At 37.4% G+C, this 16,993-nt stretch overlaps 1 long non-coding RNA gene across 1 annotated transcript in view; it reads left to right on the forward strand.

Moving 5' to 3' along the window:
- Positions 1 to 4,305: 4,305 nt before the first annotated feature.
- Positions 4,306 to 16,993, forward strand: part of LOC125417486 (uncharacterized) — a 47,153-nt gene continuing 34,465 nt past the window's right edge. The window contains exon 1 of the long non-coding RNA XR_015005025.2: positions 4,306 to 4,516. This is a non-coding gene — a long non-coding RNA (uncharacterized LOC125417486). The remainder of the gene's footprint in view (positions 4,517 to 16,993) is intronic.

The raw sequence follows: 16,993 nt of genomic DNA on the forward strand, positions 1-16,993 counted from the left end.
CGGTGGGGCTGATCTAATGGGAGCTCACCAAGGCCAGCTTGACTGGGATTGATGGAGCATGTGATCAAACTGGACTCTCTGAATGTGGCTGTCAATGAGGGCTGACTGAGAAGCCAGGAACAACGGCACTGGGTTCTGATTCTATTACATCTATTGGCTTTGTGGGAGCCTAGTCTGTTTGGATGCTCACCTTCCTAGACCTGGATGGAGGAGGGGAGGACTTTGGACTTCCCACAGGGCAGGGAACCCTAAAGGCTCTTTGGACTGAGAGCCTGAGGGAGGGAGAGGGGAGAGGAGGAGGGAAATGGGAGAAGGGGGGAGGGGGAAATTTTAATAATAATAAAGGAATCCAAAACCATTTGTCCTTGTTAAGGAATGTCATGTGACATCTTTTACACCTAGATGTGTTCTCTACTTGTGATTTAATTCTAGTTGTCTTGATCGAATCAGACATCATACTAGGGAGGTTTTTCTCCTTGTTGATTTGGAATCAATCGTTTCACTGGCTGCAGCTCCTCACTGCTTTCCCTTCCTGTTACATCACTGTAGAAACACCCCAGTGAGGTTTTAGAATGAAGTCCTCTAACTACACATCAGTCATCTTTTTACTTCACTTCATTTTGTCATTTATCTCTGTGCTTTTCCCATGTTTTCTACAGAAAATATCACTTGAATTTCTAAAATTTGCATTTTATGTGTATTGGGGATCGTCAATCAAATAAAGAACTCCCCCATGTAGCCAATGTGAATCTTAATCTGTCCTACAATGTCACTTTACAGTCTCTACATTCTGTACCACGAACACAGGCTTCCAAGTGTTTTGCGTTTACTTGATCTTGTTAATTTATGATTCCTGTATATAGGATTAACCTCAAAAGGTAACATATTGTTTTTGTTTATGCAGCATAGAAATTAAAGAAATACATTTTCTGGGACTTGAGGGTTAGCTTTTGAACGTAATGTGTGAAGTGTAACTGATACCAAAGTCCTATCAGGACAGGTTTGCTCCCTGGCACAGAGGACATGAACAGCAGTCACTTTGATAACACTTATCTATGGAGATTAAGTGTGAAGGTAAGAGCTAAGGGACTCTTAGGGTGTCAGGGGATGTGCAAAGAAGCGCAAAAATCTAGAGGTTGCATTCTGAAGCTTCCCAAGGTCGCTGAGAAGCTGTGAAAGTAAAGTATGTTCTGGAAATGGATGTATACATTCAATGCACTACATCTATGATTTCAACCAATTGAGGGTCTTTTCAAAAAGGCAAATAAATATGTCTACAGTTAACATGTCCAGATTTTCTTATCATTCTTGAAGAAGAGTTGTATAATAGACCTTTAAATAGCATACTAGGTATTAATCAACCATAGTTGATTTAAATTCAATGAGAAGATTTATGTAGGCATTATGCAAATACAAAATTACTTTATTCATAGGAGTTAAGCATTGGTAGACTTTGGGGTGGGAAGGCCCTGGATCAATCCACTGATGACTGTATTATCTATGGATTATTATGTGCAGCTGACATGTGAAAAATTGTATAGATTTTCTGGAGACAGCTTGAAAAGATAGTTCCAGATAGAAGTACACAAATAAAATATGATTAAGGTATTGCAAAAATAGCAACTTCATAATGGTTGCTTTCTCTTTTCTAAGTGACGCTCCAGAGTCGTAGTCTCTTACATGGACCTTATAACCTATCCATTCAATCTTACACATTCTACAATCCAGATTAAGATCAGTAGTGATAGCTGGAATCAGTATCTGAATTTTAATTCTAAAAATATTACTTTATGTAAATGTGAATTTCAACAAGATGAATCTATTTTATGTCTTAGAGGGCCTAAATGATTTGAAGAAAGTCGGGGTATATAGATAGAATATTATCTTTTGTGCTTTTGTGTTTGGAAAAATACTTTTAAAATATTCATTATGGAAATATATTAAACATAATCTCAGCCACTTAGAATATAGAAAACAAAAAAGTGAATGGGGTATGAGGAACTTGGCATATATTTGCAAATGACTCTTTAAAAATGTTTAAAAAAAAGAACAAATATTTTCAAATTGATCCAAGGAAGACATGAAAGAGAAATTTGTATTATTACTCATCTAGCACTGATATTCAGTTGTCAGCTTTTAGGAAGCTTTGAATGACCTGGAGTCAGACTGAGAACTGGACCAAGTTAGAGTATATAAGAAGGGATAATGCCCGGCAGTAGTGATGTACGCTTTTACACGCTTTTAATCCCAGCACTCAGGAGGCAGAGGTAGGCGGATCTTTGTGAGTTCAAGGCCAGCCTGGTCTAAAAGAGCTAGTTTCAGGACAGGCTCCAAAACTACAAAGAAACCCTGTCTCAAAAGAAGAAGAAGAAGAAGGAGGAGGAGGAGGAGGAGGAGGAGGAGGAGGAAGAGGAGGAGGAGGAGGAGAGGAGGAGGAGAAGAAGGAGAAGGAGAAGAAGAAGAAGGGGGGATAATGATTGCTAACATTTTGTATTCCACACATTAGCAAACATTAGTTTTAAAAGGAAAGCAGGAAAGCTCATGGAGCTTAAGAGATGGCTTAGTGGTTAAGAAATCTTACTGCTCTTACAGAGACCTGAGTTTCTGTTCCAGGCACCCACACAGCGGCTCACTACTGTCTATAACTCTCTCTGTCTTCGGCTTCTGTGAGTACCAGGCACACATGTGCTACACAGAAAATTTGAAAAAAGAAGCTTCACAAAATACAATATATAATATATATAATGCATAAATATAACATATCTATGTATATAACAGTATATACATATATATATATAAAATCTGTTCTCAGAGTGAATTGTTCATTAAATAAGTTTGATAGAGCAAAACACAGAAAACTGTGACATTAGTCGTCGATAACAGAACCGCCCAGAACTTTCTCCACTTGTCTCACCAGCTCAACTTGTTTCATACTCAGATTTCTGAGCCACACCCTGCCTCAGGATGCCGCTTCAATGATGCTGAGTTGGGTGGAATGTGGGAAACTACTTTTTTTAAATAAGCTCTTTAGGATATTATATGATGCAAGTTATCCTAAGGGCAAGCATGCGGATCATGCATGAATATAAATTCTATGTTTTCGAAAGCTCTCTCTCAAATGTCAGTGATGAATGATAATGAGTTTAAATGAAAATCTCTCTTATAAAATAATACTGCTTCAAATGAAAGGATATCAGTTCTCAGATGGTTTCCCAAATTCAGATTTCACTTGGATTACCAAGTAAGAAACATAAATTAAAAAATGGACTATAAAGCACATTCCTCAGAGATTAAATCCACTTACGTGAGCAGGTGTTGCTGTTTGGAGTTACAAAAATAATAGCTGAGCTGGTACCAGCTATGCTCCTTCTTAAATAACTTCTCGGTTACATTTGTACATTATGCTATTAGCTCTTTTGGTTTAAAACCAGTAACTTCTGTCATACAGGTATTTAGAAGTGTTTGTGAGAAATTTTCTTTTGCCATACTTTATACAAATAAGTTAAAAAGTTATATATAGTTACACATTACTCATGTATCCCAATTATTTTAAGGAGAACAGTATTTCTACCATAAGCAAAGACTAGTCCTTTAATTATAGGCACAGTTTCTCTTTGTATCTTACATATACTATATGAAAAGATCATTTTAGCTTAAGTTTTAATTATAAAAAGTAATTAGCACATTGTTCCCAACTTTATCTAAGAAAATACTATAATTATATTTCTAGTGTAATGCAAGAAATGAAATAAATGTCTTGTTTTCACAAATGCTCATTTTTACCTTTGCTGTAGATTTGTTTACTTAAAATATTTTTCAGGAATTAATACATGCCATGTTATAAAAATTATAATTATTTTATACTTGCTATAGATCTATTTATGTAAAACGTTTTATGAATAAACATATACTGTTCAAATTGTAGTAATTTACCTTTTATCATGCTTGTGTAAGCTATATTACCAAAAGATTTAAGTGTTAAAACATTGATTGATTGATTATAGAGGAAGAATTATTCTTCCAAATCAATCAAAATGATTGTCTGAATAAAATCTGGAAGTGTCAAAGACATGGGCTGTAAGATAAATCTATTTAAGCATTATAATTCTTGAGAATCTTATTTTTGAGCCATTTTATATAGAGATTACAGGAAGCTTAATCTTTGGTTTTGAGCTGTAGAGCAGGAAGGAATCCTCAGGCCCATTGTTTTTGCCCAAATTCTGACTAAGCTTGACAAAGGGAACTATTCTGAAGCTACATTGTAAAGTATCGACCATCTCACTCTACTAAAACAATAGACTTACAGTAAGGGAAACAATATCCCCTTTGATTTCCTTTCCTTCACAGTTCAACTCACAGGCCAATCTGCCTAATTTGGAAACAGCAACAAAATTACTAATGGCTTATAAATGCGTAAGTGAGGATTTGAAGATTTTCGGCTGTATTTTAACACTATGAATGTTGTGCAAAGTCAGCGGAGCGAAAGGGAAAGCCACTCTGGAAGAACACACCTCAGGTTAGTCCACTGCTGTACTCTGTCTTTCACTCTTCTCCTTGCTCTTCATATGTAGATACTATTTTGTGGAAATTGTTATTTTTGATTCAAAAGGGTTATTGTCACAAAGAATGTATTCTTTATTACCTCAGCTATATGTCTTTAATTTTGAAAATAGAGAAGAAAACCTTGGCAGTCAGTGATCAATAAGTACACAGTGAAATTGGTTGGAACGGTCAATGTCATCAACATAAACGTAGTGTGACCATTTGTGAATCCCTGGAGAGTTTTCATCATCTCTGAAGTTCGGCAAGGGATGCAGGACAGAAACTAGGACACAGACGTCTTTGACTTCCATCACAGTGTTTTCCTTAATCTGTTTTACCAAACACAGTTTTGAGATGCTAAGTGTTAACCAGAAAAGCTCTCAGCCCCTAACATTGCCTTAACCACTCAAACATTCCCATGTTTTTGGTCGTTTCATTGATATGGCCGACTAGATAAAAAGTCTCTAAATCTTATTAGATTAGTGGCTAACAATCCCTTCATAGATGAGGTGAATTAAAGTCTCTTAAAGCAGACTGATTACCTAAATTAGTTGGGTGGATTCAGCATAATCACTGTTACAGGAGGGAGGCGGGGTTAGGGTCCAGAACAGGATGCTGAGAGTGGAAGTAAGAGGTTGGGATCATAAGAGAAATAATTCCTGAGCCAAAGGAAGCAGACATTCAGAAAAGGAGCAGCATTCTTCCCACCAGGGCCTGGTACCTACTAATAACTTAGCTTTGCTCAGAAAGACTCATTATTCTTTATTTTATTTATTCATTTGTTCATTATTTACTTGTTTAGTTTTGGTTTTTCAAGACTCTGTAACACTCTGGCTGTCCTGGAACTGACTCTGTAGATCAGGTTGGCCTCAAACTCACTGAGATCCTCTTGCCTCTGCCTCCCAAAATTGTGGGATTAAAGGTGTGTTCCACGCACCACTCTACTTCCAACAGCCCTGTCTGAGTTTTCTTTATGTCTCCCTGTGGCCTTATTCCAAGTGTTTTCACAAGCTGCCCTGCTCTAGCCTTGGACCCGCCTAGGGCGGCTAGAGTGATCTGTTTACCACAGACATCAGAGAATGCTCTTCTTCACTAAATGGTCGGTCACTTCCCCATTTTACAGTGAGTACAGCTCCAGCACTGGCCCCCAAATCCCTGCACTCTTACCCTTCAATATCACATCCCAAGCTCTCATCTGTACTTCTGCCCTGCCCTAGTCCCTTTGGTCCTTTGCTGATTGCTCCTCCACACGTTACTCTTGTCAGGAACCCACGAGTTTAGCTCTTGCAGATTCCTCTTCCTGGAATATCATTTCTCTGATATTCATTAAACTCTCATCCCTCTCTCTTGAAATTGTTGCACACATGTCAGCTCTCTGATACCTGTTCTTTCTATTTCATCTAAAGTCTCAGAAACTCCTGCAAGTTTTATCTTCAGTCTTTCTAACCCAGCTTTCTTATTTTTCCATAACCTTCACTTTTTAGCATACTAAATGCATTATCTATTCATTATGTTGACATTATTTCTTCAGTGAAAATATTAATTAACTGAGCTAGAAGAAAATACTAGATGAGAGGTAAATTGGAATAAGCTATTTAGTTTTACATTCCTCACACACAGTACATATCCTTACAATGCCTATGTTCTGTCCCAATTACTGGGTACTGTCTCACTGAGATTTGAAGACTAATTTAATAGCTGTTGTGGTCAAATTGGGGCACAGTGTAAAACAAGCAAAAAGCATCGTGACATAGAATAAAGCAGTGAGAAGTTAGGCTGTCGTCCCATTTATATCACTTTACATTTCCACAAGAGAGCCATAAAGACATGTTTGACTACAGTGACTACAACGTGAAGACACTCATCTGAAATGCTATTTTCTTAATGATTACTATTTTAACTGCCTTGTTGACTGTTATTTTTTTTAAAACTATGAGGTTGAAAAATTCTACCGAGGTGCACTCTTCAGTGTGTGCCATGAATTTCTGACAAGGTAAAATTATTGGGTGGTATCTCTCAAGCAGATACCCAATCCACACAGGGATTCCCCGCTACACACCATTTTGTTGGGTGGCTTCCAAATATCTGTTTTTCCATTCTTTATTTACTTTTGAGACATGATCTTATTCAGTAGATCTGTCCCCAACTCACTATGTAACACAGGAGGAATTTCTGATTCTTCTGCCTCTTGCACCAAGTGCTAGAATTACTGGCCCTTGACACACTTTGGCTAAAAATCTGCTTTTGAAAACTAAGGAAGCAAAAAAAATCAAGCGTTTGTAAGTAAAGGATCTGGTGACTATTATTAGACCGGGGGGGGGCTACTTTTATAAAGAATCCTTTATTTATTAATATGTTGTTTGCAACAGGATGTAAAAAAATGTGAAAGTCAGAGTTTATCTGCTTAATTAATTTTCTCTCTCTGCTTATAAAGTGTGAGTTGGCTTTTATGTGTGTTTTCTAAGGGTCTTGGTTGGCTCATGAAGTCTCTCTGACAAGGGGGCAGTTATGGGGTACATTCCTCTAGAGATCTTTTGGGAGACTGCTTATTAGTGTGGGAACAATGGTCTGCTTCTGCATCCTTCTTTGTTTTCCACTGAGTGTGAACTTTTCAACAGTCATCGCATGCAACAATAAAACCCGTGGTTACTGAAAAGAAGTAATGATGAGCCCCACGGTTACTAAGAAGAAACCTGATTGATGCTTTTAATGCTGCTCTACGTGTTTTTGATAGCCAAGGGGCTTCCCCAACCTGTCTTCCAAATCTTAAAACTCTTTTTCTACAAGTACTGTCACCTTGAATAACAAGCATTAGCTACACAAACTTATGAAATGTAAACACATGGTTCCGTGGTGTTCTTTTGGGGATGGCATTGAGGGGAGGATCGTGGACACCTTAGGCAAGAGCTGAGCATAGTGGCTCAGCAAGCCTTGGGATGGTGCTGTAAGGAACAAGTCTCACTCCAGTGAATTACAATCTCCTGTGTACTCTCAGTAGTTCACATGTACGTGTAGGAAGAGACATAGATGCCGTATGATTCTTGACATTTTGCAAAATCAGAGAGGGTATGGATGGCATGCAACTTCTGATCTCATACATTGGATTAACAAAGACTGGGGAAATTTATCATTTAGTCTTAATTTTTCTTATCCTATTTATATTATTGGCATTACCAAAATACTAAAGAAGACTACATAGATATGTGTTGTACATATATACATACACACATATGTGCACAAATTCTCTCTCTGTGTGTTTTACTAAGGATTAAAACCAAGACTTTTCCTCTAAACACTCTAACACTGGGTAATAGCCACAGCCAAGTTAACAACAGTTTAAAGAAGCAGTTCTCAAACTTTTGAAGGCCACATATCAGATATCCTGCACATGAGATATTTATATTATGATTCATAACAGTAGCAAAATTGGTAATAGTAGCAAAATAAAGTAATAATGAAATAATTTTATGGTTAGGGGTCACCACAGCATGTGTAACTGTATTAAACCATCACATTAGAAAGGTTGAGAACCACTTTTTGGCGGAGGCTGCTTGTTCATTCCCAGCCACTCAGACCTGTAATAATCACACAGAAACTGTATTATCTGCAATACTCGTTGGCCAATAGCTTAAAACTGTATTTCTAGCTAGCTCTTACATCTTAAATTAACCCATTTCTATTATTTTATATTTTACAACAAGGCTTGTGGTTTTCCAGCAAGGTTCCTGCTGGCAACTTGTGTCTTTCTCCTCCAGCAGCTACCTGGCTTCTCCCTGACTCCGCCTATACTCTACTGTCTGCTTAGAATTCCTACCTTGCTCTATTCTGCTAAGCCACTTTAACAGAAACAGCTTCATTCATTAACCAATAAAAGCAACACACATACAGAAGGACTTTCCCACACAAATTACTGATTTAAAGATTCATTAGAAATCAAAAATTAAAGAAATGTAATCATACACACACACACACACACACACACACACACACACACACTTATATAAAAGACCTAGTCATGCTTATTTGATTTTTTTGTCTGATTTTTACTGGGGACATGTGAACAAAATTTTACTCACCCCAGATAGAGAACCAAGGACAGGCAAAAATCAGGGTTTCAAAAATGCTTTCCCTGAAGAACCAATGACATTACTGGAGTCTTTGAAGGCATAACAGTAAAGTGTAAGGGTACAAACGCAGATGAAAAGCACAAGCCAGCTGAAGTGGCAACCCACTGAAACTTCAAGCCCGGCTCTCTGCCCATCTTGCAGGCAGTTCACCAGAGCATCCTCCAGTTCTTTGGTTAAGCGTTCTCCCCCTTCTAGCCCATATTTCCTGCTTGTCTGACCTTGGATAGCTGCCCTGTTGGTCTTGATAGCTTCAGATTCCCTGAACTTGTGACTTGTTGACATTCAGAATCTTGCAAGGAAAGATGTTTCAGAATGATTGGCTACACAATGTTGCTTTAAATCTTAGAAGAGAATCTCCCAGTTTGTTATATGTAACATTCTTTTATTAAACATTTGGAGAAACATTTTCTAACATTCGGAGAAAGTAAATCTTTCAAGGGCATTTATGCTATTAGTTGCTTTGTTCTCCACTCGGTGACCTAACCTGACAAAAGAGCAATCATACCAGAAGAGAGTCTAATTGGCTCACATGAGGATTAGAAAGGAACAGAGGCAGGAGTAGTTCCGTAAGTATCACTGATCTCGGTATGTGACAGAGAAATGGTACTGTGATTACTCACTGGCTTCTCTTTTTCTGTCTTTGTTAAGTCTGGAACCCCAGCCCATTGGATGGTGGTACCATATTCAAAGTGGGTCTTCTCCAATCAACTAAATACCTACACAGGCCACATAAAGATTTGCAAAATCAATGGCCTAGATTTATATTTTTAAAAAGATTTATTTATTTTTATATGTGAGTGTTTGCCTCATGTACTTATGTGGACTGCTTGTGTATGGTGCCCACTGAAACCAGAAGAGGATGCTGGACCCTCTGAATCCATAGAGTGACAGAAGATTGTTAGCAGCCATATGGTTTTTAGGAACTGAACCCAAATCCTCTAGAGCCAGTGCTCATAGTTTCTGAGCCATCTCTCTATACCCCTATGTTTATCTTAATACACTCAAGTTAGCACACAAAAGTCACAATCACAAGCACACCACTTACCATTTTGATACATGACACATCACTTTGACCTGAAAAGTCAACAGTTGGCCTCCTCCATAGGAGTGTTGCAGCCCCATATTGCAAAATACTTTAATTACAACTTCAAAACTCTCCTTAGACTTAATAATTTCAACACACTTTAGAAATATAGTCTCTGTTCCTGAGACTTAAGAAATCTCTTAACTGTGAATCTTAGAACACAAACCACAAGCTGCACTTTTCCAATATCCAGTGTCATAGAAGATATGTTCGTATCCCAAAACGGAAAAAGGGGGGCATATCAAATCTCAGATCAAAGCAAGACAGAAACCCAGTTTTCTGCAGACAAATCCTGCAGTTCTATGCCTGGGATCTAGAAGTTTTTATGGTCTAGTGTCTTTACTGCAATTTAGGTTTCACCTTAACAGCCTTACACAACTGCCTTTCAGTTTCTCCTCTCAGGGAATCCAGTCTGTTACACAATGACTTTCTGGAATCTTGATACAAGTCTTTGTGACCTAGCTCCTGCAGTGCCTGTGCCTGCAAACACAGCAGCCTCAGTGTGGACATTGATGATCACCCAAGACCTGATATCAGACTAGCATGTAGTCTGCCTCCTTTCTACCACAGCTGCACTGTCTTCCTTGCACTTGGGTGACTTCAGGGTGTGGGGAATATGTCTCCAGGCAGTTTTTTCTTCCCAGAAGGAATCCCCTCTGCATCACCCACATTTTACTTTCTCTCATTTCAAATGAAATTGATTTGTACTCTGGGATTTTGTATCGATCCTGCACTCAAGGCATCTTTCTCCTTTATGCCCATTTTTTCTTAAATATTATAACTATTTTTTTTGTAGCTGCTCTCTTCTCAACATGAACCAGGTATGAGCTTTTCTCGTCAAATTGCACACTTATATCTGCAAGTTTATTCATGTTTGCAGCCCTTCCCACAACAAACTGACCACTTTTAATGTTTTTGTTCATCATTCTGCTCCTTTTAGTTAACCTGAATAAATGCATTCAGCATCAACAAGGTCAGAGATTAGATGTTTTGCTGTCATGAAACAAACAAATTAGTTTATTGGTGTGGGAAGTCCTTCTGTATATGTGCTGCTTTTATTGGTAAATGAATAACGAAACTGCCTTGGTTGTGATAGGGAAAAAGAGTAGAGCTAGATGGTGAAAACTGAACTGAGTGCTGGGAGAAAGAAGGCAGAGTAGTCAAGAGAAACCATGTAGTTACTGTTGAGAGCAGAGGAGCTGGAAACTTGCTGGTAAGCCACAGCCATAAATTAATGAGATGGCTTAAATTCAGATGTAAGAGCTAGCCAATAAGACACCAGAGCTAACAGGCCAAGCAGTAATTTAAATTATATAGTTTCTGTGTGATTATTTCAGATCTGAGTGGCCAGGAATGAATGAGTGGTCTCCCTCTGGCAACAGTTTATTACTTTGAATTTAACCTCATTCAAGTTCTCAGGGTATGAGAAACACAGTTAGGCTCTTTACCAAAAAATACCACAAAGATCCTTTAGCCTGGCTCTCAACGGTATCTTTTGTTCCTCTATGTGAAGAGAAGCCTTTACTATCCGCTGTCCTCTAGGCATTCTGGTCTTCTCAACTCCTACAGGAATGGTTATTAAACTCTGCTTACAGTAGTCTGTGGCTTCATTAATCCACAAGTCTAAATTCTTCTAACTTTCCCCCCACAAATTAACTCCAAAAGCTTACAAGTGATTTGGTCAGGTATAGACAGAACTGATCCCATTTCTTATTACCAAGGGAGTCTTTATTTGCTTCCTTCCTTATGGAGATGAAATAATGGACAAGATGGAATTGATGAGAGAGAATCTTAATTTGTCTTCCCAATTCAAAAAGATGCCATCTATCATGTTAGCAGAGAAAGTCTTGTGACCAACGCAGATCGGTCTGTGATGCTGAACAAGGAGCAGAGCACAATTAATCTGTCATTGGATATCTTAGTTCTACTTAGGCTGTTTTTATAATTTCATAGACAAATTATGACTTGCTCAAAGCCAGAGATAATATCCTATATCACTGTTATTCTAAATAATTGACAAATCATAGTGATTTTTGTTGTTTCTTAAATTATTAGTTTCAACTCAAAATGCTGCAATCAGGTCTACTTTGCTGTCAATGTTTCCTGGAATGTGTCACACCTACCCTCATAACACACCACATAACCTCGTTCATGTGCAAAATATCGGTGACAATTTCCACTCTACTTCAGATACATATTACAAGTTATATGTGGCATATCACACTCTTCTGAACAGTGACATTTCTATTTAATGTATGCTTGGGTAAGGATCCTACATTAAGTATTTCAGATGTTTAAAAACTTATTATGTACTGTTAAAAATTATTGATGAACTACACCTTTGCCCATGATAGCTTTGAAACTTTTCTTCAATTTTCAATACTTTTTTTTCATCAAATCTCAGTAAGTTTTCTATTCAGACTCACCCAAAGCACCTTCTCTGACTACCTGACCCTTCTTCTGCCACCACAGATGCTAACAATGACTCATCTTCCTAAAATTTGTTTTTTTCTGTCTCTTAAAACTCATTTATGTTATCATTTTGATTTTACTAAAAATGTGCAATCTTTTAAGTATCTTTGATTGTTGACCATTCATTACTGGAAACTGAACCCATCATGTCTGTGAAAGAAAGTCCAATGAAAAACATAAACTTTCTTAAGTGTAACAATCGCTTTCCTGAGTGTAATCATTGCTTTCCAGGGTGTAATCATCGCTTTCCTGAGAGTAGCCATCCCTTGCCTGAGTGTAACCATCGCTTTCCTAAGTGTGACCATCACTTTCCTGACTGTACCCATTATTTTCCAGAGTGTAGCCATCGCTTTCCTAAGTGTAACCATTGTTTTCCTGAGTGTAACCATTGTTTTCCTGAGTATAACTATTGCTTTCCTGAATGTAACCATTGCTTTCCCCACACTAGATGTTTCATGCCCACACAATAGTTCCCCATCATCCGAGGTTTGGTTTCTATGGCATTGGCCTCCCACAGTCAACAGAAGTTGAAAAAATGCCCTACAGTGTAATGATACATTTGAGAGATAAGAGAGAGAGAGAGAGGAAAAAAAAATTAGAACTTTAGTTAGAATAAATAGATTGCCATGCTATTTATGTTTATTTATAATTCAGCTTTATTATTATTTTCTTGTTATACGAAAATCAACATTAAACTATGATATGTATGCATATATGAAAACATAACACCCAGTTGTTCATGCATGCATGCACATTCACACACATATGGTTCAATACAGTCTTCAGTTTCATTCATCCAGTGGGTTTTTTTCAGTGTGCCCCTCAAACATAAAAGAGACACCACTGTAAGTTGATTTTCAGACTCACATTTTATATGTCCAGTATTACTGGTGCCAGATCTCAGGTCAGTATCACAAATTGGTACAAATGAAAAGATGCAGGGGAAAAGAAGGGGGGAAAGCATTTTGAGATATTAAAGGAAGAGAAATCATTGTCTGGGTCAGAGAAGGGAAGAAACATTTATGGGAAGATGAAAGAAAATAGACTTTAAAAAACTAAAGTAAACCAGAGAGAAATCAAAAGATTCACATTCTTCACACTGATATTGGACTTTGTGTTTCAGGGGATGCCTCGTGTGTGCCCTTGAGTATTTTCAGGTTTTTATAGTGCTAAGAAAGGGAAAGAAATAGACATGTATTTACTGAAGCTTAAATATTAGATGAAAACTCTTGCATCCTGTTTTTCCCCATGTTTTTTTTCTATTTAAGGACAGTGAGAATACATAGCATTCAGCACCATGTTGAATTTCGGTGCTAGAAATTTGTATATGGGCCTTTTTTTTAAGGGAAGCCCCTCTTCCAGAGCTGAATTCCACAGTTGGCACTGTCTGAGCTTTTGTCTGTCATTGCTTCATAGGCTGCATGAAATGTAAGAAAACCTCAGCATTTCCTTAACCGTTAATGGAAGGGTAGTTAAGTATGGTTTTTATTTTTAAGGTTTTTGAAAGAAGTATTTTAGATTCCATTTAATTATCTTTTTGTTTCAAAGAAACAAACAGTTTAGTTCATTATGACATAATACAGTTTTAATTAGCACCACAGCAATGCTTGTGATAAACCCATTCCTTATCTGGTATAGACCAGAAGCTGTATATACGCTCTCTTTGATATAGTGAACTTTATCTGGCACACGGCAGATGTGTTCCCAATCCTCACAGCAATCTTGAGCAGCCATGTGCTTGAATCCACTTTGTAAACGAGGAAACACACTTCCTGAGTGGATAAGCAACTTGCTCAAGGTTGATCAATGAGAGCCACAATTTTAATCCCCACAAACATACATACACATTTTTCATCATGCTATTTTGTGAAGTCAACAGTTCTTTAAACATTAATTAAACTTCTAGAATCTCCAGGAAACTTAACCCTTGTGTGGAACATGCTCCTTATACCTCTGAATACTCAGAATTTATGGTGGAGGTCAACACAATTTTTTTAGGTCTATCCTGAGGTGTGCAATGCCTGAAGGTACCTCTAGGTGGCACTAGCAGGCCAAATGCATAGCAGAGAAAAAAGCACACAAGAAAGAAGATGAAAGCAGTGGAGAAAAGAAGAAGGATTTGTTACAGATGACCAGAGGCTCCCCTTGGGTGAGCTTACTTTCATACTTAACCTATTTATGAAGGTGTGTACAAAAGCTGCCTACACAGTAACCAAATATAGTTTTCTTTTTTTTCCCCAGAGAAGTTTCAAAAAGTAAGCTTTCTTTTGTTAGTTCTAATGACAAAATTCCAATGTTCCATGCCTGAACTTAGAAATGCTTTTTTATTTTTTTTAATTTGACAAGCAAATATAGACATGTTTAACTCTAAATGAAGCTTGATTAAGATTTCAGGCTTCTTTTTAACTTAAATTATTTTCAAAACTCTCCAAATGTTTTAAATTTACAACAGTCTTTTTCTTGACAGCAGAACCACACATTTGGTTTTTCAGGTTTGGTATTCTTCATAACATGATAAGGAGAGAATGGAAATAAAATTAAAACGATTTTGAAGAAATGGTGCGAATCAGCAGGGACAGCAGAGTAACTGAACTTGTTCAGGTTCCTGTGTGTGATCGCTGAGTGTTTATCTTCTGATTGTGAAAGTATGAATTCAGAGTTCTCAAGGTTGCTTAAGGACACTGATATATAATTTATGAAAATTAAGCTTCCATGGAAGATGGACACATGGAGAAAGAGAAGCCTTATGTGACTACCTACTTTTGTATCTTTGCTTCAATTTCTCAGAGGCCATCTGGAGTTCTCTTGAAGTACATCTTGTTAAGATTGTAGTGACTTTCACACCTAGGGGGTTTAAGTTTCACTCTTTGTTCCCTTATTGCACCATTATTTTCTTTCTTTGTTCAGTTATAGCTTCACATGTACACATACAAGCACACCTACAGTACCTACAAAGCACCTTGGGGGAAAAGATAGAAATATTTAAACCAGGCATTCAAGCTGACAGACACCTATAATCCCAGTTTTTGGAAGTCTCACGAAGGGAGATAGACCAAATCTGAATATGGCCTGGGCTATAGAATGAGAACCCCACCTCAAAAAAACAACCACAACACACACACACACACACACACACACACACACACACACACACACACACTCACACACACACACAAAACCCACACGCAATTTGTCATTCTCAAGTAATCACACACTCTAAAGGGACATGTTATTGTTTGCTGTTTCATCTAGCAGAGTGGAAGCTACCGTGTCATTAGACTTTCAGCAAAAGTGGTTGGTCACAGTCTACAACTGGAGGATCATTAAATAAATAATACCAAAGAGACAATACATAAGTAACAGAATAAAGGAAGAAAAAACAAGAAATTGGGAAAGAATAGTAAAGACAAAGTATTAACAACTGGGGAACACTAACAATTACAGAGCCTCAAAATCTAGTCTGCAGCACTCTGTTTATTAAGTGACAAAGTTGATCTAGCTAGAGATATGGCTCAGCTGTCAAAGGCAAGGCTCACAACAACAAATTTAAGTGAAAGAGTTGAGAGAGATATCTGAACTCTTGGCATATTGATCATTTTAGTGTTTTCTCAATAATGTAATGAACAAATATATTAAGTACCTCTGATGCACTCATGCAGAATTAAAGTATTAAAGATTCTGGAAAATGTAACTTTACAAGGTACATTATAAGTACTTATTATTTATTAAGTAGGTATGTAGACTCTTCAGGTTGATACATACTAAAAAAATAATTTGGCATCATCCAGAAGTGGAGAATAAAAGAAAGAGATATGAGAATAATGATCAAAGGGAACTTAAAAAGGACCATAATATTGCTAAAATTTGCAATGCATATATTAGTCTTGGTTCTTATAAATAAGCTTCTTATTGAACACTTTTCAATGTCACCAGGCACTTATGCTTTAAGATAAATTAAGGCGTTCAAATGCTTCTTCTAAAAAATCAGAAATGCCTTATCTCTAGTGTTCTTTGGAGGCATTAAGGTTTTAGTTTGGTTTTCTAATAGTGTTTTTCCCCAAGGCTGTCACCCTCTAACAAAGGCAGACTAATCAAGCTGCAGGCTGTCCCTGAAATAAGTTGAACAGCATCCCTAGGCTTGGCCAAGGGCTGTTAAAGTATTTTCCCATTATCTGGACCATGACAGGAGCCATCCTTGTGAACTTGCTTCAGAGTGCGAGGGTGTTCTTGAGTAATTATCTGATTTCTTAGTGTGTGCACATCTGTGTATGCATGTGTTTCCTTCCTTACTTTCTTCCTCCCTTCCTTCCTCCCTCCTTTCCTCTCTTCCTTCTTTCCTTCCTCCATCCCATCCTCTCTTCCTTCTTTTCCTTCCTCGCTGACTTCCTTTGTTATCTTATTCTTATCTCTCTTGGTTTGTTTGCCACTTTGGATTTGAATTTTTTGAGGATTAAATAATGAAAAAGCATTAATTAGGTTAAACATTATTTTGCTGTATGAAAAAGCAACAGCTTTTATTCCTCAAAATAAAAGTTAAACAAATAATTGCATGGGATGGGGCATGGTACTGTACAGTTACAATTAACATTTGATTTATTAATATTCTTTGAAGATGGAAGTTACAAAATAATCTCATACTAGTTCAGAATTAACTATAATAAAGGGTTATTTATTTAGGGGAGACTCACAGATCACTGTCCTAAATCACAGTCCTCTTCATAATCAGGGAACAAGAACAGAGTCTAGCAGCTAAAAGCAAGTTCTGGAA

This window comes from Myodes glareolus, chromosome 14, assembly GCF_982192425.1.
Source record: "Myodes glareolus chromosome 14, mMyoGla1.1, whole genome shotgun sequence".
NCBI classification, from domain to species: domain Eukaryota; kingdom Metazoa; phylum Chordata; class Mammalia; order Rodentia; family Cricetidae; genus Myodes; species Myodes glareolus.